Source organism: Bacillus rossius, chromosome 3 (genome assembly GCF_032445375.1).
Source record: "Bacillus rossius redtenbacheri isolate Brsri chromosome 3, Brsri_v3, whole genome shotgun sequence".
NCBI classification, from domain to species: Eukaryota; Metazoa; Arthropoda; class Insecta; order Phasmatodea; family Bacillidae; genus Bacillus; species Bacillus rossius.
In genome coordinates, this window is record NC_086332.1 from 46,044,343 (window position 1) to 46,068,846 (window position 24,504).

Consider the following 24,504-nt stretch of genomic DNA (forward strand, 5'->3'; position numbering starts at 1 on the left):
CAAGTGAATTATTCACTTCCAATACACAGCTGAACCAACAAGACAAGCCGTCCCGCCCCACACAATGTTGGGGGGGGGGGGGGAAGAGGAATAAAATTTTGTAACCTCCCTGGACTCTTTTGTTAGCGCAGCTGTCATCAGCTTTGCTGCCATGCGTAAGAGGTGAACATCAGCTCTAACACGTTAATGTGATAGTTCTGGAGGAAAAACTAACTATACGAGTTGTTTTTTTTACCTTTACGTTTCCAGCCACAAGATGAGTAAAGCTCTTGATTAACGATATGGGACTGATGAAACTAAACCGTATGATAAAGTTCTGATGAAACAGGTAGCTAGGTTTCCTTAGCCTGTGGTTTCAGGGTTAGTGATTACAGTCACCGATGACCATCTATAGGAAATGCATAAAACAGTGGAATGTTTGAGAGTATTTTCAAAGCATTACCAAAAAAACCGCATAGTAAAAAAGCTCCTGTGATAACATGTTTTTTAGAAAAAGCTTTTTTTCTTTATAATAAAAGCGAGAGAGATTTGCAATTTATAAAAGCTTGCAAAAATACCCCATCCCCCTTAAAAAAAGTATGCTAACAACATCGTACATCAGACACGGTAACGGTGCCACTTTAAACACTTTATGTTTGCTTTATTTACAAACTTCAATTTAGGGGTTCCTAATTTTAGTGATTGGACCTCTAAGATTAAATTGGGTTCTAGATCTTGCGTATCCACACAATAACCATAAAATTTGTCATGCTGCAATCTAGTGGTTGTAATCATACCCACATCCCTCTTAGGAGCTTCATTATTATTTATGTAACAAAATAAATATTAACAATGTAAATAGTGGCACATATCTTTGAAAGAACTTATATTTCCAAAACACTGACTCGTAGTTTTCACATCAGTAAGGCGATTAGTTGAAAGTCTAAACCGGTTTACGGTGAAGGAAATTAAAGAATTATGTAATTCAGGGTAACGTCATTACAATATTTTAGGTTTATAAATATTACTAAGTTATCGAGGTTTATAAAATCCAGTAATGGTGAATAAAAACTTTAATCTATCTCGTGGCAAATATTTCAGCTATCGTGTTTGCATTCATCGGTTATCATCACTGAAGCCTACGTCGTTATCTGCGATGCCAGTGGTATCTGCGGTATCTTTATTGCCGACGTGAGCAATTTACAAGGGCGATGAATCGTGTTTGACTGTCAGTTGGATGGGGACGTTTCGAAGAACGACCCACATTCAGTATTGGCAGGGGAAATATGTTGCGCGACACTATCCAATGGGTGTTCGGTGAAAAACAAACATCCCGAAAGCCCCTTTCGTTCGCTGACGACACGCCTCCTGTCAACTGAGGAAATCCAAGTAGTGTTGCATACCATGGAGTGTTTTATGATGGCCTAATGTGGTGTGCCATGATGACAGACATGATTACGAGAGTGGTTAATGCTGCCAAAACGCGATGGGGAGTCAAAACATGGTAAAATGGGGTAAATCGGCGTTTGTGTATATTATGCAGGTATATACACACATACACGATCCTTTTAATTATGTTGAAATTTTTCCTGTTGCAAAAATTTTTTTTACACGAGCAGTATCCACTAATGTAGGTATCACACTAACATCGTGTTTAAATTTAAAAATTACTTTTAACAACAAATAAATAAAAACAGAAACTTAACGCACAAGTGGGGTTATTTGGAGATACATCTCTAACACCTGTTTGGTTCGTTTTAAATTATAGTGCAGGTTGGTGGTCATACACTGACAAAAATTATAAATAAATTAATCAATTAGACTTTCACTGAAAATTATTAATTCAACAAAAATAAAAACACATTACAAAGTTAATGTGTAGTCATAAAATATTATCGTACACATATTTAAAATTATTTAGAAAATATTTAAAAATTAATACTTTATTATTATTGTTGCCAAATATAAAAGAAAAATTTTGGGTTATTGTAAATAGACCTAAGTACCAAATATAAAAACGTGAGAACTTTTTTTTTCGAAAGTTTTAACTTCCGATTTATTACGCTACCGCTTTACCCATCTTGCACTAGGGCTGTGACAACCAAACCATGGGCCTCCACATCAGCAAAAAATCAATGTAACAACGTTTTTTCTTTTCTTTTTGCAAAATTTCAATTAGTACATTCTATCTTTTTAATTTTTATAGATCAATGTTTCGATGTTTGCTAGAATATTTGTTCTATTGCAAAACTATAAATAGCACAAAATCTGGGAAAAAGTTGTCTTTTTATTAAATCTTAATTAATAAAAAATTATACACGCTACATATTAACCGGTTAGATTGTTAACAATTTTGTAATGGGCCGTTAAATTTAAAACACTAGCTACCCCTGTACTGTAAGGTCCAGTGTTGTAAGCTAAGGGAGGCGTAGCGGGCACGTCACTCGCCTCCAAGAGGGGTGATAATTAGGGGCATACATATTTCGCGAAAAAATTCCTAGACTAACCGAAAGTTAAAACACTGTACCATGGTCTGTGTTTCGTGATTAGGTGAGTTTCTCTCAGGTACGTGTCGACTGCTAGAACACCAATCACAGTAATACAGTGCGGAAGCAAACGCGTCCTGAGTAGCTCGGTCAAATAGGGCAGTGACTTCATTCACAGACGGCCGCCAATCACAAGGAAGAAACCGCTGATGCGGGTATACCTTGCTGCAGTCTAAAAGGAGCTCAGAATTTTGACGTGAATACGTCTTTGAAATTGCTTCCATAGTGGTAGGCAATTCAAAAAACGAATGATAACAAAATCGGGGGATACAGTTTGGTGTTGCAGCTACATATCTATCATATCCATCCAAAAATTAATCACACTACTACATAGCTAAAGGATCAAAGAATTCGTTACGCTAAGTGATGACTGTGACGCATTGCGCGTGGTGAAGGGGAAAGCGCCGCCATTTTGAGGTCATTTGGCTGCGTTTCGAGATTTCCATTTAGTACCTATAATTTTTTTTTTTGGAGAAGCTACGGCGTTCGTTTGATTTTCAATCGTCAGCTCTTGTTAAAATCTATCAATTGAATTTATATAACGTTAGCGTAAAATAGTTACATAAGTATATATGGTGTTAAAATTTAAAAAAAATTATATAATCAAAAATATATAACGTCGGCTAATACGTGACTTCTTAGTTTTCAAACATGATTATAACATACATAAAATAGCGTATTTAATATTTTGTATAGAAAATATTACCTGTTACGTATACGTATTTACGTACAACACACGGCCGTGTCCATGACACAGCCACACCCCATTTTGTTTCCGCGGAAAATGACAACCTGTAGTGATAATCGTTCAAACTTAATCGCCAAGGTGCGTTCGACAAGAAAAGAATTCCTTACGAAGTGCTCGTATGGATGTCGAGTAGGCCTAAACCCTACCCTAGTGGCCTTTCAAGTACCTGATTCAAACCCTTTGCCTTTGTGTTTTCTCAGGTACAGCAGGCTCTCAATGGTGTTCGAGAGATCTTAAAATGTTTCTCCCAATCCTCGCATTGCTGCTTCGTTGTAGGATCCTAATTATGTTACCGTTCACGTTTAGAATATTCTACTGTGTGGACATTTTTCTGGCCCGCGTTTCGACTCTCGCTCGCCGAAATTAATAACAATTTAATATTGTTAAATTGAGGCCATGTATGGTACAAACTAGAGAAAAACATATTCGTTTACAACTTGGCAAGACTAATGAGTTTTCAGTTTAACCATTTAGTGAATCAGTAAAATTAAACGGGACCTATTGTTGACTTCAGTAAGATCCCTTGTGTGCCGTATTCAACAGATTTTATGTTCACAAATGGTGAAAAATATGTTAAGTTTCTTAAAACATCGTAAGTAATCATGAACTGTTTATCTTCTACAGGGTAGAGTGAGCGATAGTTCACTGCGATGTGGTATTTGCAGTATATTATACGTTCAAAAGCGTTCTTTTGATGTGGAGGGACTAGGCGACGGGTCGCGCAGCCCGCCCTAGGGGTGATTTATGATCCACGGCCAGCTCGGGCGACCACGGACCTCCAAGACACAATCAATATCGGGCGACGATATCCTATCGCTTAGCCCCCTCTCCCCTGCCCACCCCTCTAAGAGGCCTCGGGCCTTCTCCCCCTTCCACCATCACACATCCCTCTCCCCACTCCCTCTTTGGCCGAGACCCGACACCCACAGCTCATGTCCAGCCAGCCGTGTTCTAATTACCCCAGCCTCTCCACTCCCCAAACCACCCCCTTTGGACATCCCTCCCTCCTCCTAGGGACCGCACAAAGGGACGCCGCTACGCGCGCACCCCCCCCCCCCCCAACACAACGCCCCCGGCCAAGCTCCGCGCCGGACCGACGCCAGGCGCCCATCAAGGACTCCCCTCCACAACCCCTATCCCCTTCCAAACGCGGTCCCTCACGGTTCACGTCTTTTCGGTGACGCGCGGAGGCCGCCGCGGGGACTATTTTCCCCGGGCGCGGAAGCGCAGGCCGGATTTAGTGGCTTGGAGAGGGGAGGGGTGGGGGGCTCTTTCACTGACGGGTTCTCGCCGGAGATTCCCATTGCAAGTCTCGCGTATGGAACGTATAAACAAGCTTTCTAGATGGAGGAAGTTTTGTGTAACCATTGCAGATGCTTACAGTTTCGGTATATGTGTTTTATATATAAATATATACATACATATATTTTAAATATATAATGTGAAATAACTCATCTAGTAAAATTATAAAACATCTTATAATTATATAGTATATATTATGATTATATATTAATTAATTGTAAAACTGTTTCATGTTTAGCTGTAATTTGAGTGCTTTTGTTTCACTAAACAGCTGCAAACTTAATAGGCTTTCAGCAAAATCAGTAAACTTAATGACGACATGTTTATTTTCAACATTGACCACTTTTTAACGTTTAATATTGGTAAATAGCTTTCGACACTGTATTTTGTTTTAAAACATTAAAGTATAGTGTATATTGAAAGTATTATATCAGTTACATCATTCCTAATGGCTTCACAGGGTAAATATTTTTGTAGCAGCCAGCCACTATAAAGTTCATGCATTTAATTAAAAAGTTTATATTTCTGAAACGACGCCAAACTTTAAAAATTAAACGATATAAATCTGTCATGGATTTAAAACTGATGTAAACAATATGAGGTCATTTCAGTTTCTATGCCTCCCCTTAGTCGAGGTTGATATCTCATTTGTGTCTGATATTTGCATTTCACGAACAGACTCGTTGCTTCTGTATATTATTTCCGGTGAAATGCAGAAATAAGTGTCTCTTAGAACTTGTTTTAATTCTCCGGCAATCAAGATTGACTAGAGAAGCAACCCCTCTGTGGATTCCGGGTATAGGCTTTACTTTTCTTTTCTATTTCAAGCTGGAACGCTCTGCACACCAGCTCGAGGGTCAAAAATAGTTATCACCTCCCGGTTTTTAAATTCACATTTATTTTTCGCGTGAGTGAGGTTAATTGAAAAATTGGTTGCTCTAGTTTCTCGTGATTGCCTCCACAACTCAACGCACTACAAGTAGCCGTTTCCAGAAAAAGAAACTGTTAAACAGCAGGTTATTTTGTGTAGTCTATAGTTTGTGCCATGGGCATTCTCAATGTAGCTACTGGTAATCAACGTTTCCTTCCGCCGTTATTGTTCCGTTATCATTATTTGTAATTAACTTAATGTGATTATCAATGTTGGTAAACAACAAGTGATATCAGTGAAATGGATACCACTGGTACTACTTCTGAAAACTGTCAAATTCGAGAAAAGTTTGATGACACACATTTTATTTTTTGTTTGTTTCAGAATATTGATTCATTTTCCTGTATTAAAATTACTTTCCCAGCCAAGATCTTTATTCATTCTGAAATAAATAAACAGGATTTTTCAATTTTCATATAATGTAACATTAACAAAATACGTCTTAATGTGTGGGTGGATAGTTGGCAGATAGATATATTTCTAATTTTTGCTATTCATCTTGTTTTTATTGTGCTGAAAAATGAAATAAATTATCCTCCTCTAAAAATTATTTTCTTTATTTTTTTTTTCAGAGACTGCAGGGTAGTTCGGGATCCTCAAACCCTCAAGTCTAAAGGTTATGGCTTTGTTTCCTTCGTCAAAAAAGCGGTAAGTATTAGAAGATATATGAGTGTGATTGTTTTTATGTGTTTTTTTTATTTTGTTTTACGCATGTAACTATATGGAATTGTAATGATAATATTATAGTCATCTAGTTCTTTTTAAATATTTTTTCTGACAATATATTGTAGCAATTATGATCTGAGATACGTTTTTGGATTTCAGAGAATAGGTTTTTATTGGCAGTGCTGAATAATTCACTTCTTAAATTTTATGGCTATAGAGATTTTAAAACAGATTTTTCAGTGTTAAAAGTAGTCCTACTTCAAATTTGCCCTCGAATTTCTTAAACTTGACTAATGCAAGTAACTCAGTAAGTGTTCTAATCGTGATAGCTTGTGCACAAACTAAACCGTTTTTGCCGTACAAATAACATAATAATTAAAGACAGTTGTTTATGGAGAGCCAGAACAGTTTCACTAAAAAAAACTGACCACCCAAAAATAATTTAGAGATAATCCTTTTGGCGAAAGAAATGAGATGAAATTTGTTTATAGTAATAATGATTTTATTGTGAGTCAATTAAATTGATAAGTTATTTTCGCTGATATCAACAAGCGTTTTCTTACAGCGATTTCTAATAGAAAAGAGGGGGAAGACAGTTATTTTTTTTCTTTAAACGTAGAAATAGTGTTGGAAAATATCCAAATTTTCTGGACCCCGATAATTTTTTTTTTCAAGAACCTACATATTTGATAGCCGTTATTTCCCCGTGCTTGCCGAGGCGGATTGTGTTTGCCTTCCGCGGGATGAAGAGTGAGAGGGGTGTTACAAACAACCAGTCCTGAACACAGGGAGAGGGTATTAAGCTTCCATCCCCGGCCGGGAGTCAAACCCTCGCCCCTTAGCACATCAGCAGAAGCGCTAGCCACTAGGCCAAATGGACGGATATATATTTCTATTGTTATGATGCAGTTATATCACCCTTGAATCAGCCAGTAAGAACTTGTCTGCTCTTTCACCTGGAAGAAAACCACGTTCTATTAATTATGAATGGTAGAATTGAAAGTCAAAGGTGCGCTCAACTAATGTTTTGGTTTCCCATCGATTGATTTATTTCGCAAGAAAATTATTTTATTCCAGTTAATTGGCACTTTCTGATTCGCCTACCATGAATCATTACTCCGAAATACAGCTATCGCTACTTTAAGGGTACTTCACTCCGTCCAAAATGGTGTGGATTGCCATTAGAGTAGATATGACGATTTAGGGCAGGTATTATTTTTTTGCAAAAAACATCTGAATGCTCACTAGAATGAAACAAGCTTTATCTGCGGCAGCGGTGCCTTCCTTGTGATTGGCGGCCGTCTACAACAGAAGCCATCGCCTTATTTTGTCAGGCCATTCAGGACGCGTTTTCTTACGCGCTGTATTATTGCTGTGATTCGTGGGCCGACATTGGACACGTGTCTGAGAGAATCTAAACCAATCACGAAACAAAAACGATGCTGCTAGTCCGGAAATGTTTTCGCAGAAAAATGCGTAACACTAATAATGACTACGGTCATGTGATTTTCACGAAACGATTTCCAGGCCATCTGTGTGTTAAGACTTTGTAAGACTGTGTTTCATGGTTGGCTGGGTTTATTTAAGGTAATTGTCTACTGTCAGTAGAACAGTCATCGTCATCCAGCATGGAAGCAAACGCGTCCTGAATAGCCCGGCCAAATAGGGCAATGACTTATCTTGAAGACGGCCGCCAATTAAAAGAAAAATATCGCTAGCACAGACAAACCTTTTCATTATAATGAGCGAACAAATTTTCGGGGCAAACAATTTACCCCCTTAAATTGATAACTGATCGCAAACTCTTTAAGGTCAAGATATTCTACAAAACTAATCTGGACTAATTTTACTAATCTGTACCGAAATGAATAGGTTGGACGTGGCGTGGTTATTATACAAACGAATAACAAAAGATTTGAAATTTAAAAGCTGTGTTATTATTGGCCTATTCAAGAGTCATAGGTTCGTCTGCAGGTCGGAGCTGATTAATAGGTAACTGATAAATTCACATTGTTTCCTGGTACCAGGATGAACTCTACGCCCTTGTACACAATTAAGTCGATATCTGAAGACATGGTCGCAGATTCTTTTGATCGCAAAGTAGACTGAAAAATATGCATGCCTTTGCATTTCTTTGCCGAATTGGATCAAATTCTCTCGACACTCCCCTCTGCGACTGTGTGCCGGTCAACAAAAAGCAAGAGTTTCTGCAGAAAGAAACCAGCCAATAGGAACGCACATGAGGGTAGAGTATGTGTAGTACAATGTGTTTAAGAATGACAACAAATGAATCCGTGAAAGTTCCAGTTCTCTATCGATCCTATCTACTGACCTATTGTCCATTGGCAGCTGCCACATATAACCATTCGGACGGATTGCATGTGTGTGGGGTATTTTTAATTTTGTAATGTTTTCATTGGTTTCTTGTCTTTCGGGGCGTACCGTGATTACCCAGGGTACAGTTGTAACGCAGTTCAGGTTTTTATAGTGGTATGCATACCAGCCTCTCTCAAAATAATTTGCAATAATCTATTATTTGTGGGTTTTTTTGTTTATTTTCTGTTTTTGGAAACTATTATGTTTGTTTCGTCTTTTCGTTTTGCTGTGTTTTTGTCTCGTTTCAACTGTTGTGCCGAATTTTTTGGGTTCGGTATTTTTGTGCTGTCATTATTTGTGGGGTTTTTTTCGTTCTGTTAGTCCATTTTTCTTTGTATGTTGACCATATTCCTGTTGTGGAGTATTGTGTGGTGTTTATATCCTGACAACAGCAATTTTTTGCTTAGTATGTGTTTTTGTCATTTGTGTTTTTTTTTTGTAGTTTTCTTCTACAGACATACATGTGCTTAGCAATGGCGTATGTCCAAAAGCTTACATCAGTCAACTATCTACCGGTTGGGTAAAAAAAAAGTGTCTTGAACCATAACAAACAGTTTGATTTTACCGCGACAAATATACATCCCTGTTAATGATAAACTTAAAAAAAAATGTTTTAAATCTTGTCAAATAGCGAGATTTTTCTCGCAAGTCTCTTTTTTTAATACTGACCCAAGTTTCGCAGCGAGCGTCCCGTAACATCGTCGTTCCCCGCGACCACTTCTTCGCAGACACGGCCCGAGAAGACAGGGCGGAACGAGCAACGTCCGCGTCTGAATGCCTTCTCTCGCCCGGCCAACCCTCCCACACTCCAGCGCACTCGCGTTCGACCGAGCGAGAATGGAGTTCCGATTACTTTTTACCCGCCGCGGCGTTAGTTGAATTTAAACGGCTCCCGCGAGCGCCGTAAACGCCCGCTCCGACTTCCCCCCACCCCCCTCCCCACACGTAGCAAGAAACCACCACCAGACGGCAGGGAAGGAGTTTTGGGTGAGAGGAGGAGGGCGGCCGGAAAGAGGGTTGTGTGTGCGCGCGCGTCGTCTACCAACTTTGGACAGCTGTGACTGCGGTACACACACACACACACAGAGATACACTCACAGATATACACTTCCCTCGCGTCCTGCGAGATGGGACTGCTGTCGTCGGCCGTGTCCCGTCACCCACACGAATGCACGAACTATTGGGTCTGCACGGGGAAACCGTTCCCTTATCTTCCGTGTCTGTTTTCCAAACTACAAAAAAAAAATAATTGCATGCCACATTCTTGTCAGTGAGTTTGGTTAAGTGGTATGGATAAAAAGCGAAAGACATCTTGGTTTCAACAGTTTATGCCATAACACTTCTCTATTTTTAATATTTAAGATTGGTCTTCGCTAAACATAATGTATTATATAGGGGGATGCTTGCAGTAAACGGCTACTGGCACCTAAAAATGATTTCCCGTGTAGGTTTTCTATTCCTGGTAAAATACGGTCAATGGAAACTGTGTTTTAGCGCTTGTCTTTGAAATCTCTTAAGGTGTTATGTCACGCTATTCAAAATACTTCGCTTAATGTTTGTATTTGTGATATTCATTCTTGTGATCTTTCGATAACGGTAATTTTACATATAATGCTGATATTGGCGGCACACTCCAAATATTTTTATGCAATTTCTTTTAACGCATCGTTATTTATTTCTGTTGAGTTATTTAAAGGATTTTATAATAGAACTATACATCTTTCTACTCAACTGTGATGTAAAAAGTTAAAAGAACTATATAAGGGTTTTTGAAATTATGCCTTAAAACTTTCTTTGCCGGTGACGAACTGTTCTTTCTCCTCTACCACTTTCAAGTTATATATATTTTTTTAAATTTATATGTCATCTTATTTTTGTATAAATAGATTTTCTTTGGTTACCAAACGTTTATGCAGTATACCTATAAAGTCTTTACAACGCACTTGTTTGCCTTGGCACAGTATTTGGGAAACATTGATTTTAAAGAGAGAAAAAAAATCTCTTGTGACTCACGACATTTGGTAGTCTGTACGATGATACATCTTTTTGCATGGTGGTTGAGTTCCTGGAAATTCCTACCTGTGCCACGTAGTGCGCTAGAAGTACAGTCCGTTCTATGTAACTTTGTTTCAAATTTCAGAAGTTCCTCGAAGTAGTACCAGTGGTGCCCGTTTACCATCTGTCACTTCCAAAGCATCAGATAAAGTTTTGTTTGCGAACACTGAAAATCACATGAAGCTGTTTACAGACACTGTTTGCGGAACAACAACGTTTGAGAACACTCATGTTCAAGACTGATTCCGCGAACTGCTGGGAGCGAGACTCGAGTGATCTATTTGTTCGTCGCCTGGCCGACTGCAGCGCCTACAACTTCGCTTCGAAAGCGTCCGGGGAACTGGTTACAGCGCTGTGCTTGCGAGGGGCCTGCGCCTACTACACAGCGTGAACATAGGTTACTGTGAACTCGTCCCTGGACGAGCGAGGTGGCGCAGCGGTGAAGCGCCGAGCTCGCAACTTGGGAGGACCTGGGTTCGGAACTCGGTCCAGTAATCTCGATTTAAGATTTCCGATGTCACTTCAGTCGAGTGCTGGGAGAGTGACTTACTTTAGGCCACAGTTCATTTCTTCTCCAATATCCCTGAGTTAAGCTCGTTAGATGTGTCTGTCACACACACGCAAACATATACATATACATACACATATATATACATATATATAATTTTTTTTCAGTACATGAATCTCACGTGGTTCTATAATTTAAAAAAAAACTCTAACGATACTGGTCATAGGTCTGCGGGCAAAATATTGTTTAAAATTATGCCTACATCAAATTTTAGGTAATCAAGGCCCAAGATAAAGATTTTTATTATTTACTCAGGTTTATGGGACATATTAAATGTACAGCGTTTGAAGGCGTCTACTAAAAATGTTTTGGATAATCCATTTGCTTAGAATTTTTTAAAAGACTTTTTAAAAACTAAGAGCCTTGTTTTTAGCACCTTAATGCATAACAATGATGGGTTCTAAATCGCTTAGATTATTTTTCTAACTAATATGCCGTTGCTAATGATTTGAAAATTTAATATCTGATAAATAATTTTATCTACAAAAATGTTATGCATTTATATAAAACTAGCTATAATTCCCGTCGTTTCCGGGTTTGCTGTCCGTTTCATTATTCAACATTTTGATTCACTAGCTTCTATGTAATTTTATATGAATTATTATTCATAAAATTAGTGTCGTATTTTAACACACCCTTATTTATTGTAAGAACATATAAATACCCTTTTTTAAGACCTTAAAAATGGAATTTCATACTGATGTTAACATATTGTTATATTTTCGGAATACATCCTTTCAAAATTTTATCCAAAAAAAAAAAAAGAGACATTTCAGCTATATCATTGGAGTCGTTTTTACGTAAACGATTAACAGACAGTTACCACTAGATTTCCATGCGTATAGTGTTACGAGTTGGGAATATCGGAGTCGAAGAATAGGCCAACCCAATCGCTGAACGAACACATAAAGCAACACATCTCTCATGCACCGAGTAAAATGGCCGTCTATCAAAATTACTACTTACAACATTATTATATAATATTTATTAGTTGTGTGTATTTATAGAAATTTGATGATATTAATTTAATTTTTTAATTTTTTTTTAATTTTAAATCTTTTTAGCCAATACGGGATTATTTATTTAAATATTTTCACTTAGTGACATTACGAGACATCAGAATAGTTTTATAGTAAATACGTTATCATTCGTAGTAAATAAACCAACATGAAAAATAAACTGTCCTAACTTGCCAGGTCTCAAGCCAGCCACATTCGATTAGTTGAATTGCTAACCAGTACGAGGTTACTTTTTTTTTTTTTAGGTAGGTTCTGTTCACGCAAGTTTAATCGCCTCTTCACTCCCCCTGTCGGATGTATTTTTCGAACAAACCACCAGAGTGTCGGAGTGTCATTTTGTGTACAGACACACGTCCGTTACAAACGCAATGTTTCTTTAATGGCGGGGATAGTAATGAAATCCTGGTGTCGTTTGGCAACGCTTCCCAGTGCAAACACGCTAATGCGCCTCTCCGCCACGTGGCACAACAAGCATATTTGAAAAAAAAAAACTCTTCACTCCTGAAACACTGCCATCCATTGGGGTTCAACACTGGATGTTATTACCACTCCTATTTTTCTCGCGGGTTTGCCTCCTGCCTTCATTTCCCCACTCCTGCGTCCCATTCAACCCTCGCCTTTAACTCTTTCCACGGCGATCAGTTTTTGCTCTAACAACATTGCTTTTAGTAAACTGTGTTTGCGTCCCCCCTCCCCCTCCTCCGTCGCTTGGTTTGTGTTTCAGATGTTTTCGCGGGAGACTGATTGAAAACATTGCAGGCTCCAGGGAGGATAATACAGCTAATGGATGCGAGGACTTGTTTTTCGAAGAAGGGGAGGGGACGGGGGGTGTTGGCAGAGAGACTCGGAGGGTGAGTGTTTGATGGCCGGCCGCACCGGAGGGTGGGGGGAGGGAGGGTGGCTCTTGATATCCGCACACCTGAGAGTTAAAATGTTTACAATTGGTTGGAGGTCGTCGAGGGTATTCCAAAAATAACATTTGGTAGAATAACTCTAGAGAAACAGACTCAGTTGTTCGCAGGACAACATGGTGGTAAAAATAACCCGAGTTAAATGCTCGCAGAACACCGTGGTTCGCAGGTCAAAACCAAGCTTTCTGGTCATAACGAGGCGGCCTACACTGTTGAAAATTTAAACTTAAAATTTACGAAGAATGCTGGCTGCAAATTATCCAGGGATCTTCGTGAATTTGCGGTTACCTTCGTAAGTTTACGGGGGTTGATAATGAATGAACAATAATTATCTTACTACATTTACAAAGCATACAAAAACTTATTTGAGATTACGAAGAACTCTTCGTTTATTTTACATTAATTCTTCACTTAAAAGTCCGGAAATTCACTGTTATTTCTAGCAGCGTAGCCTATTTGCATTCAGGAGGACAGGGTTTCAATACCATCATGATTTCAATTGACCATGGCTTCCAGAAATCTTTCCAGGAGAATACTGAGACGATGCCTTAAGATAGGCCATGGCTAACTCTTCGAAAAATATTCCTGTTCTGAGTAAAATATGTAGTTCTGTTTTATCGTCCTAAATGATGCCTAAAAAATCCAAAAAATCTGTCACACAGTTTTAAATAGTTTAGAAAGCTTGGAGACAATTTTGGTGCATATATGTGCGAAAATTTGCCGAGAACCCGTGAGAAAATAATCGCACCAGTTCACTATAGAAAACAACATCGTTATTTAAATGTTTTGTATTAAACTCATATAGGGCACAAAGAATAAAAAATTTAAATTTTTATCCTTAACTCTGATTGGCTACGCAGAACTATGGGTCCTTAGACCTTATGTAATTTATAAGAAGTACATCGTAAGTTTCAGTTTTACTTTATCGTTCTCTCTCTTTTTTTACTGTACTACAATAACCTCGTCTTAAATCAGTTATTGTAAACGTTGTAACGGAATTATTTTTTGACGTGCACTCTTCATATTTTATGGTTATTCTTGAGTGTAAATATAAGAATGCCGCTCAAATTTACAAAACCAAAAAGTGGCACACACATGATCGTTTTTACAAATTATTTGAACATTAACATGAAGGATAGGCTTCGTCAAATTTTTCTGCCAAGCTCTCTAGGGATGTTAACGGTGAGGAAATATAATGAGTAATTGTTTGTTTTTTTCCTTTTCACGAAAGGCTTATAAGCTGGCATGTAACATACCCAATAATAGGTAAGTTAATTTTTCGATTTTACTCAAGCTTAAATTTACCTATTGGAAACATGTTGTAAAATAGGCGTGTCATAATGTTCCGAATTTTGTCTCCGGTTCAATCACCTTTTGTCTGAAGTGTGTCGTTCAATTTTATCTTTTCAGTGTACTAGATTATTCCCATTTATTACGAAATATCGTTGTCATTAGGTAATAAAACGCACTGTGGTGTTTTCAGTGGGGAAATACAGCCTAGTCTCTTACAACGCTTTATTTTTTACATTTAAAACTTACAGCCAATTGTATCTTAAATAACTTCTGTTTACTCTCTCTTTCTTCTGAGTAAAACATAGAGTATTAATCTTAACTATTACAAAAAATAATACGTTTATTTATTAGCCAGAAAACCAATGCCAAAACTAAAAAGCTATTTTTGAATTTAGATATAAATGGTCGTTATTAAAAATGTTTTTTTTTTTTCGTTTAGCAGGATCACTGCTTAAACAATACTTTTTTTTACAAATAGTTATCAAAAATTCTTGAAAGACTTCTAGATTCGTTTGTCTAAACGAGAATTTTTTTCTCTGTAGTTAATGCACGTAAGATATATGCACAATACACAAAACGATTTTGGTTTGGGGATTTCCCGCGTGTGCTATTTCACACTTTGAAATTTCTTTCCACAACGAGCAAATGAGAGGGCTGTGTTTCTAAACTTAACTCTCCTTAATAAAAAATTCCTAAGACCTGAAAGCTTGTACTGCAAAATAATATTTATGAACAACTCGCATAAAATAATAAAGATTAAAGAACCAAAAATCACTTAGTTTCACTATGGAACTGTAAAGATGTTCCAGTATAGGTGATACTTACTGGTATTTTCAGCGACTAAGTAACGATGATTGGCATTGTTTTATGGCAATTTACAATGCAGTTCACTTATTTGACATTCAGTAACGAATTATAGTTTATTTCACAGATAGAAAACACAAATTTTGGGAGTGTTAGTTGCTGTCCTGGGTTCGAAAAAAGAAACAGTTTTTACAAGGCAAGATCATTACAAACTATGCTACTGGCGTTCCTGAAGGATTTTTTTTTTTTTCGAGAAAGGGTTAGAATAAATATTTTGAATGGGACCTGTGTCGGGATGCCGTAAAACATGCCCTACTAATAAGCAGTTAGTCATTATAAATTGCGACGTTCAGGGCCACTTGTTTTTTTCCCATCGGTAGGCAGCGCCGCTAGGAGCTTGTTTATCTGAGCGATAAACTTTGAAACATTGTTGTTGCTGTTTCTTTCTTTTTTTCTGCACTCCGTTCCGCCTGCCCGAGCCAGTCTTTCCGCTACGGAGGGGAGGGACGTCGAGTTCTATGACGTCATTAATCACGTGCCGGCTTTCAGCGAGGAGAAAATGGCCGCCGTGTTCGGCTAAAGCGACACTACTCCGCTGCAAGAAGCTGGTTTATTGTGTTTCGTTGCATCGGTGGAGGCATTTTGTTTGCTGTGGTAGTTTCCGGTGTTTCGTTTCGATCCAACTTTGAAATTTTTCGTCTAACAATATTTTTTTTAAGGTAATGATCCACCCACTTGTGGTATTTTGTAATTTCAAGTCGTTAAAATAACCAACATGCTGCCTCTTCCTTGCATAAACTGTGTAACTTTCACACACGCTTAATGTTGCCCTCTTTTCTACATGCGGATATTCGAAGTCTGAGTTACGGAACATCTACGACAACGTAATAAGTGTTGGTCATTTGGATTCAGTGCGTTTTGATGTGCAAGTCTGACCGGACTTGTGAAAGCATTTATTGCAAATACGTCTGTGGGTTCGGAAGTATGGTCGCTTTGTAAATTGGCAAGGCATAAAAGCAGGTGGGAATTTTAACCGACTGCATAATTTACAAAATTTAACTGTAAGTGGCACACGATCATCTTGTTGGTTGGCGGTAAATATTTTTAGGGTTGTAAAATTTTTCTTCGTCTTGTAAACATCAATTTCTTCCTCCACTTTCCATTCACATTGTGCAACCGCTACAGTGACCAGTTTGCTAACAGACATGTAGGTGACGGTAGAATTCAGACGTCAAAAGAAAGGTAAATAGATATTCACATAAATACTTAGAGCCCTGTCTCCAACTCACTTTCTTTATAACGTCCAGAAATTTTGGAGGCTCTTCAGGTTTTTATAATTTCAGCATTTTTTATTTTTCCAAAGCTAATACCCAAAAAATTTTCACTTTAGCCATTCGGTGCATAGACAGCTAAAATATTTTATCACTGCAATTTTTTAATTGATAAAATTTTTCACTACTCTCAATAATTATTTTCCTTTAAATTAGGTATACCAATGAAACATAAATATTTAATTTTTCATCATAAATACAATGAAGCAAAATTAATACTTTATCATCGGTTACAATATTTGCATCCTTATTTTCAGCCTGTGGCAGCAGTAAATACGACAAAATATTATTTAAGTGCCATGCAAAAATACTTTTTGATAATTAAGAGTGAATGTCGGCATCATACATTACGATAATCGATCACTAAAAGCCCCATTTTCCTAATCACATAGTTCATTATTTTTATTATGTTCGGCCCAACTTTAAATATCAGTGGCCAATTTCTAGTGTTTTAAAAGTTTCATCTTGGATATGTGATGGGTATTCACTGACTGTGAGATGGATGGGTCAATAAAATGAAATACAAACATCAAAACATATCCGTTAGTAATCTGAACACTTTGGTTTTCTATGGACTTACAACTCGATAGGAAGCAGGTTAGTGCAGTAATTTCTGACTTAGAAAATTTAAACTTGTTTCCCCAAAACCACGTTGAGTTTATACTGCATCTCTCTCACGTCACGGTATCATATATATTGAGCTAGATTTCTAGACGATTCACAACGGATTATATCAAGCCAGTATTAGGAATACGAGCATTTTAAATATTTTTGAATTGTATAAGTCATTGTAAATTTTATCTAAGTGCTTGTGTTACGAAATATATTAATTTGTAAAATTCTTTTCATAAACCACTAGGGCTGTTTTATTCTAGTAAAACTGCTATCTGTATTTTGATAATTGAGAGACTTGCTTTAAAAAATAGAAGATACGTGTATAATTTATGTTTGTGTCCATCGACGTTATAGTTTTCGCTATCTGTTGCTATAAATGACATAGATTTTATTTTAAATTGTGATGTTTTAACTTGTCGTGGCTGCAAGATAACTTTTAAATACCAATGTATTCAAACGTTAGGCGCACTTACAAAAACGTAACCTCTTGAATGTTTCGAAACTCTACAGGTATTTCAATTGCCATACTACGTACAGTGCATTTTATTTTAAGTCACGTGTCTCTTTAAATGTCACTATCCAAACTTATTTGGTTTTCCAGGTTGATTATCGCTCAATGAATAAACTTGACAAACAAATCTTTATTTTTTTTTTTTGTTTCTTTAGTGAGGTATTAAAAATATTTTAAACATGCATTTTGTATCTGTACACAAGGTGTCGACCACTGAAATATTCTTACACCAAAAATTAAAATGTACGTTTTGAAGTGGGGTGTCAAGGTCCTCTGTAGCCAAGGATTTGCTACGCGCCCAACTGAAGGTAAGCAAACTTATGTGTTCGCGTCGACTGCCCGAGATAGGCAATGACCCTGAGGAAAGAGGACGCCTGAACGGAAAAGGGAACGGGAGTCCTTTAATCGCTTCGGCTCGGCGCTTGGGCGGTTCCGCCTCGGGCTGGCAGGTACGAGCCGTATTAATCAAAGTAATTGACCGCTGTGTCGGCTGGAAACCACCCTCTCCTTGCTACACCCTCCCCCAGTTTCCCCTGTCACGTACTACCCCTTCTCCCTGAAGACCGCCGCGGACTGCTAGCCCCGCCCTGCGACCCCCTAGCGGCGTCCACCGCACGTCGGGGACTCAGACTCTAGCCAGGGATGTCAGTCCAAGTCCTACCATGGCATGGGGCGTTTAAAACTTGGGTTCATCTCTGGCCAAGTTCTCACAAGTTATAATTACAATTTACATTGTGTTAATCAAAGCACGGATTGTATTTTTGGTCTGGGATTTTGGTCGTTCCTGTTCCTGTCTGCGAGCTACCATCGCACCACTGTTGCGTTTCGGAAGGCTAACTTTCACTTAGGAATAAATTGAGATCGCTGAACTTACCAATCCAGAGTGCCACGCCAACCAGTTTGTGCAGTTGAGATAAAAGCCCTGTACCAAATTATATGTTATAATTCACTTGAATACATACATTTAGCACCACTCTAAGCACATGACTGCACTTTAAAGCATCTGGCTCTGTGTGCAGACTATTTAATGCACACTTGGTTGCTACTCATGTGCATTCGAATAAACACTTGGCTCCACGCGGCTCCACACATGGCCACCCTAATGATTACGTTCGACTACACACACTGCTACACACATGACTCATCATGATTACGCACATAGCTACACATAGCTCAACATGACTACGCACATAGCTACAAATGGCTCTACATGTCTACACTCAAGACTAAACATGACTACAGATATTTACTCCGAAATGGATGATATTTTTTTTATAAATTTCATTTTTGAATAATCAGAGATGGTAGCATAAATTTCGGAATTCAAAATGGATGTATAAATGACAGGTCAAAGATGACTGCTACCAACCAACTACTTTTAATAAATTAATTACATTACGTTTGTTTTGGTAAAAATGCAGTTGGAATTTCAAAATTCAATCAAATTGACTTAATACTCGAGGTACAATTAAAGGTCAAAGTTTAAGGTCGCGGTCACTTTGATTAAAAATGGTTTCCAGTCACTGATCAGATCCTAGCCCCTTAGCGTAATGTCTGCGCAAGAAGCGACTGAATTATACTAATCAAGAACCATTAGGTATGTGGGTTAAAGACATCGAGTTGACTCGTTTTAGACGCGTGTCAACTACATGGACTAAATGCTCATGAGAAACTATCTGAAGTCGTAGTACGTAATTTTATCGGCTCGGTGGAACAAATTTGAGGAATTTGAAAGGTAGATATAATACTGCGTTTTGCCTTTGCGGCTAAAATTTCCACAGACATTTTTTTTTTTTTTTTTTTACTGATTGGTCTTTTAATCGTTTTTGTAAGAGTTCACAATGAAAGTCTCTCAAATATGCACTAAGGAAATTGATCAAATCAAAAATATTGTTACGAATGCAAACAGGACCGCGACGTGCGCCGGTTTCGGTGCTAGCTGGCGTCATGCGCGTATCACGTGGCCGCCACTGACGTTAAGGCATGCCACGCGTGCCTTACCGGATTACAAAGGTCGTCGCTAACCCCCTTCCTCCATGGCTCCCTGCGCATCGTCCTGCCTCAGTGCCGTTATCTATCGCTGAGCGGCCTTGGGATTTCCGCGGGCCACCGCGTGAAGTCGCGTAGGCAGGCGACGCTATTCTCGACGCTTCGGGCGTCGGGTCAGCTCGGGATGACGCGACTCGTCACAGCTGCTTTCGTCGGTTCGGGAAGGGCGCCACACACTACTGCCTCTGCAGCGAGCGAAGGGAAGTGCTACATCGGTGAAGAGGGTGAGAGACCCCCTCCCCCCCCCCCCCTTGAGAGTGGTGCGATGCGGAGTTCGGCTGAATCGTGAGAGTGCGACGACTGAGTGGCGCGAGACTGTGTGTTTGTGGAAAGGCGCGAGGTAAAGGGTGAACCACTGTTGAGCCTAGCTCCAGTGAGGAGTGCGAACTGCGGAACTTGGCAAGACATTGAGTGACTTGGCGATATACCTTTTTAAGTGCCCGTGATTCGAGATCAAACATTTTTAAGTACAATTATTTGTTATTAATTTAAATATCAGGAATCAATAAAACTGTAATAAAATATAACTTGGCTATCCCTTACGAGCCTACTTCTCCCCACTTTATAGGTCGCAACAATATAAACAAATGATCCATAAGAATTCACGAATATATAGGCTACTGGCAACCGCTCCGGTTCAACCACATAGTGTGACATCAGCTTTCGGATACATATAACTTCCCCCCCCCCCACCTTCTCCTTTACTATTCCAAATAAAATATGTAAACTAGTGGGTGATTTCATCTGGGACGCCCTGGGCAGTTTTTCGTCCGAATGGATTTATTTTTGGAGCTCAATATTCCCTGCAGTAAAACCCACATCCATAAAGGAAAGGGTACAGTTTGCTCAAAGTGGAAAGTAAACAGACGAAAATTAATATTTTCTCCATCTTTTTTCTCCCCTTTTTGCATACATACTTTGTTTCATGCAAGTTGAGAGTGTAATTTACCTTATGAACGTGAAATAATGGTGAGTCAGAAAGTTCCCAAACTGCGAAAGTTTGACCTGTCCCGCACAACTTGATTTAAAACAGTTGTGAGGAGGGTAGAAAATAGTTATTGAAAAAGGAAATTTTCCCTCTGCTCCTGTAAATGGCGTTATTCGAACATCTGACGTCTGTTAAAATTGTTTCAAAAACCGACTGCAAAAAAAACTAAGTACTTTTTGAAATTAATTAATGTGCTTAATAAAGCAACTTTAAGCACACAGTCCTGCGTACTAATACTAATTTTGATAATTCGCTGATATAACATTGATCGCTATTCAGTTAAATAAACCGTGCTGTGATAGTAACAGTTGTATTTAAGTGTGATCAATAAGTAGAAAATAAATCATGTGGAAGAAAACACCACAGTAAATAGGCCGGACAATCACATGGTTACTCTGATGGCCACACACTTGGTTACACATGCCCACAACACACATGGCTACACTCATAGCTAAACATAGCCATGTGCGAAAATTTGTATGTCAAATACTTCAAATTGCAGTTTGCTAAATGATATTTGACTCATCCAATGCTTTCCATTTGCTGGCTCACTTTACCTCCAAACAACCCTTTGAGCGAGGTATGCATGTTCACACCACCGAGAGCCGAGCTAATTCGGAAAGATGATAGGACGCGACGATCGGGGTAGTTTTATTTATTTTTTGGAAATAATAATTTTACTAAATTAATAATATTATAAATGTAAATACAGCTCTGACTTAGTACTTAACGATGTAGCAATTACTTTATTTTTATGTAGTCGTAAACTGATTTTGAAGAATTAAATTTCTTAAAATATTTTTGAATACAGGCATAATTACAATTTTGCATTGATCTGATCGAAAATAAAATGCTGCATAAGAAATACAAAAATTATTATATTTCTTTTTTAAATAATTTTAAAATTTAAATAAAAAATTTTTGTATCAAATTTTGTAACCACGGATAGATAACTAAAGGTCTCTTAGAGGTTTCAATTTATAAATTCCAAACAAAAATCGTTTAATGTTAATTTTCATGTTTTATCAAAAATCGTTTACATAAGAGAATCATTAAAATATATTTTGATAGATGTAATTTAGTATTTACCATATCATATTAATTAAATATATTTCTAGTACCTATAGGTACTCTTAAGTAAGACCAAGTGTAATAACGAGTGTTGGAATGTCGCACCGGCCGTAAGAGCTTAGACCCGCCGCAGTACGATGCATCCAGTCACGCTAGGGCCTCTCTAGTGAGCCAACTTATTTCCCAGACTCTTTATAAATATACTGTCTCAAAGCTAAAAGAATACGAAAAAAACATTTATGAAGAAACTTTTCCCATTGCGCTCTTTAGTTTTGTGTAAATCGTATTCTTAACTGGGTGCCAGAGTTCAACAAAAAATGTTTTCATTACATAATCGATTTAAATCTTAAATTTAATATTAAAACACAGAATATTTTTTAACATTAATGTTTAAACTAGCGTTTCAAGATAAGTTTGGTAGAGTTTTGGAGAATCTACGTTAAAAACTGCATAAATAGGAAGCATTTTAATGGACTGCTGTAAGTCACTGTCGCCTAGGACTTAACTGCACGTTTTAGGTGATACGCACAAGGTCTAGAGTGGTAGGTAAACTTACTGTGTGTTGTTAAGCTTAGTCGACCTCTACCACTGTGCAAAAATTTTTCACAGGTTTGTGCCTTTTTACGTCTTCGTTTCCTGGACAAAAGAAAGAACGCAGGGAAAGGACGTCTGCTAATTTATCATCCCCCACTACACCGCGAGTTTTGCCGCGGCAAACTGCGTGGTGGACCGAGGTTGCACGTGCCTTGACGTTCAGAGTTCGGAACCTCTCCAATCGCCGCGGGGACCACTCAATCACCCGAAGTGGCCCTTAACCTCCGAGACACCATCCGGACCCGCCCTAGTCCTCAAGGACGGTGTCTGGACCGGGCCGTCGTTCACTGCGTCCGTCCGCCGTCAGGGAAATGAACGAAGAACGAATGAGTTAAGGTTTAACGTTTCGTAGACGTGGAGGTCGTTGGAGACCAAGTGCGTAGAGAACGGAGCACTGACGGAATGAGTTTCGGTTTTGCGGGAAAACGGATCCAAAACGAGAAAATTAAACCACCGGCTCATGGCAGTGTCAATTTTTTTTTTTTTTCCCCATTCACGGGAAATCCTGGTTTCACCCTGTCAGGAATCAAACCACGGTGGCCGAAGTGGGAAGCTAGTGATCTGGCCTATCCACCACTGTGGCCCAAAAGAGTGAATCAATTTTGGTAAAAAAAAAAAAAAAAAAAAATAGTGTTTCGAAACAAATTCATGGTTTAGGACGTAAACGAGAAGGAAAAAAATTGGCAATGAGAGCTGTTCTTTAAATGATTCATGCAACTAAGAATTTCTCTTTAATACAATATTTTGGGAGTAAGTCATTGCAGTTTTTCATTGTTTTCCATGAAAAAAAAATCAAGAATACAAGATGAGAAAAAAATTGATAAAATAAACCCACAGAGAAAAAGCTTAAATCAGCTAATGTCGAATAGATGGACCCAACGATGAAACAAAACATGTATTATGGACCACAAAACAACGACAGCACAGTCGAACACATTTAAACCTAAAATATCAGACAACACAAGAATTCCATGGAAGGAATTTAGTCATGAAAAAAATAAAAGCACAGACAAACACAGTGGGCTAACAAAGACAAGAAAGTTTCAACAAGAACGGTAAATGTAGACAGACAACCAACTTGGACAACGCAAAAAAAATTTGCGAACACAACAATGAAAATAAACAGGTGTTATGGACAACGCAACAAAAACAGCACCGACGAACACAGCAGGTTTCCTATGACAAAACTGGTTTGTTAATTTGGTAGCGAGCACAAAACTGCTACACGAAAATTTAGTATTTTGGTAAACTATATTCTTGGTGTAAGGGAAATTGCCGTGAGAGTTACGACTCATATGGAGGCCCGTGCAGCGATGGTAACTTTGAGTGCTATATTCTGTCACATAAACTCAAATTTCGTGGAGGATCGCGTCTCATATAAAATACGTAGGGTGTATATTTCAGCTAAACTTTGTTAGGAGCTAGCTAGTTTTTGATGTGCGAAGATCTTAGCTCTCGGTGTACGACGTTAGGTAGGAGCAATTTCGTGAATGCAGAGGAAGACGCATGAAACTGAAATGTGCAACCACGGTGCTGCCATCTTTGGCGTATGGTGCGGACCAAATTTCACAAACACCAAAGTAAAATTTATAGTATTATTAATATTATATTATATATATTATATAATATATATTTATATTATATTATTATATATAATTATATTATTATATATGATTATATTATTATATATGATTATATTATTAAATATAATTATAATATATTAATTTATAGTATTATATTAATATATAGTATTTAAAGTATTATATTAATATATAGTATTTATAGTATTAAATGTTTAATGAATTTTAACAAGATTGGCAGTTCAAAATTTCGTTCTGCAAATTGAATGGTTTGTTAGTCGATAGAGCTATTCCACCAGCGAATTCTAGCGGCGAGTACGGAGAATACGTGTGATTCGCTTCCCGAAATGTAGTTGAAACCAAATTTTGTATATATTTATCACGCTTTCGGCATTATTTTTAAATAATTCTATGTTAACTTTCGTTAACTTTGCCTCTGGCAAAATAAAGTTCAACGCACGGTGCATTTGAATTGTCGAACTGCAAACAACAGCTGAGCTCAGTTTAGAGACATTTCTTACATAAGCGTCCTTAACTTTTTCACTAAAAAAAATGGATGTTTTGTAC

At 38.0% G+C, this 24,504-nt stretch overlaps 1 protein-coding gene across 2 annotated transcripts in view; it reads left to right on the forward strand.

The window, feature by feature from the left end:
- The window catches only part of LOC134530605 (cytotoxic granule associated RNA binding protein TIA1), a 717,211-nt gene that overhangs the window by 531,528 nt on the left and 161,179 nt on the right, over positions 1-24,504 (forward strand). For both annotated transcript variants that reach the window (XM_063365590.1, XM_063365591.1), the window contains exon 3: positions 6,079-6,154. The gene's annotated coding sequence lies outside the window, so the exon portion shown is untranslated. The remainder of the gene's footprint in view (positions 1-6,078; positions 6,155-24,504) is intronic.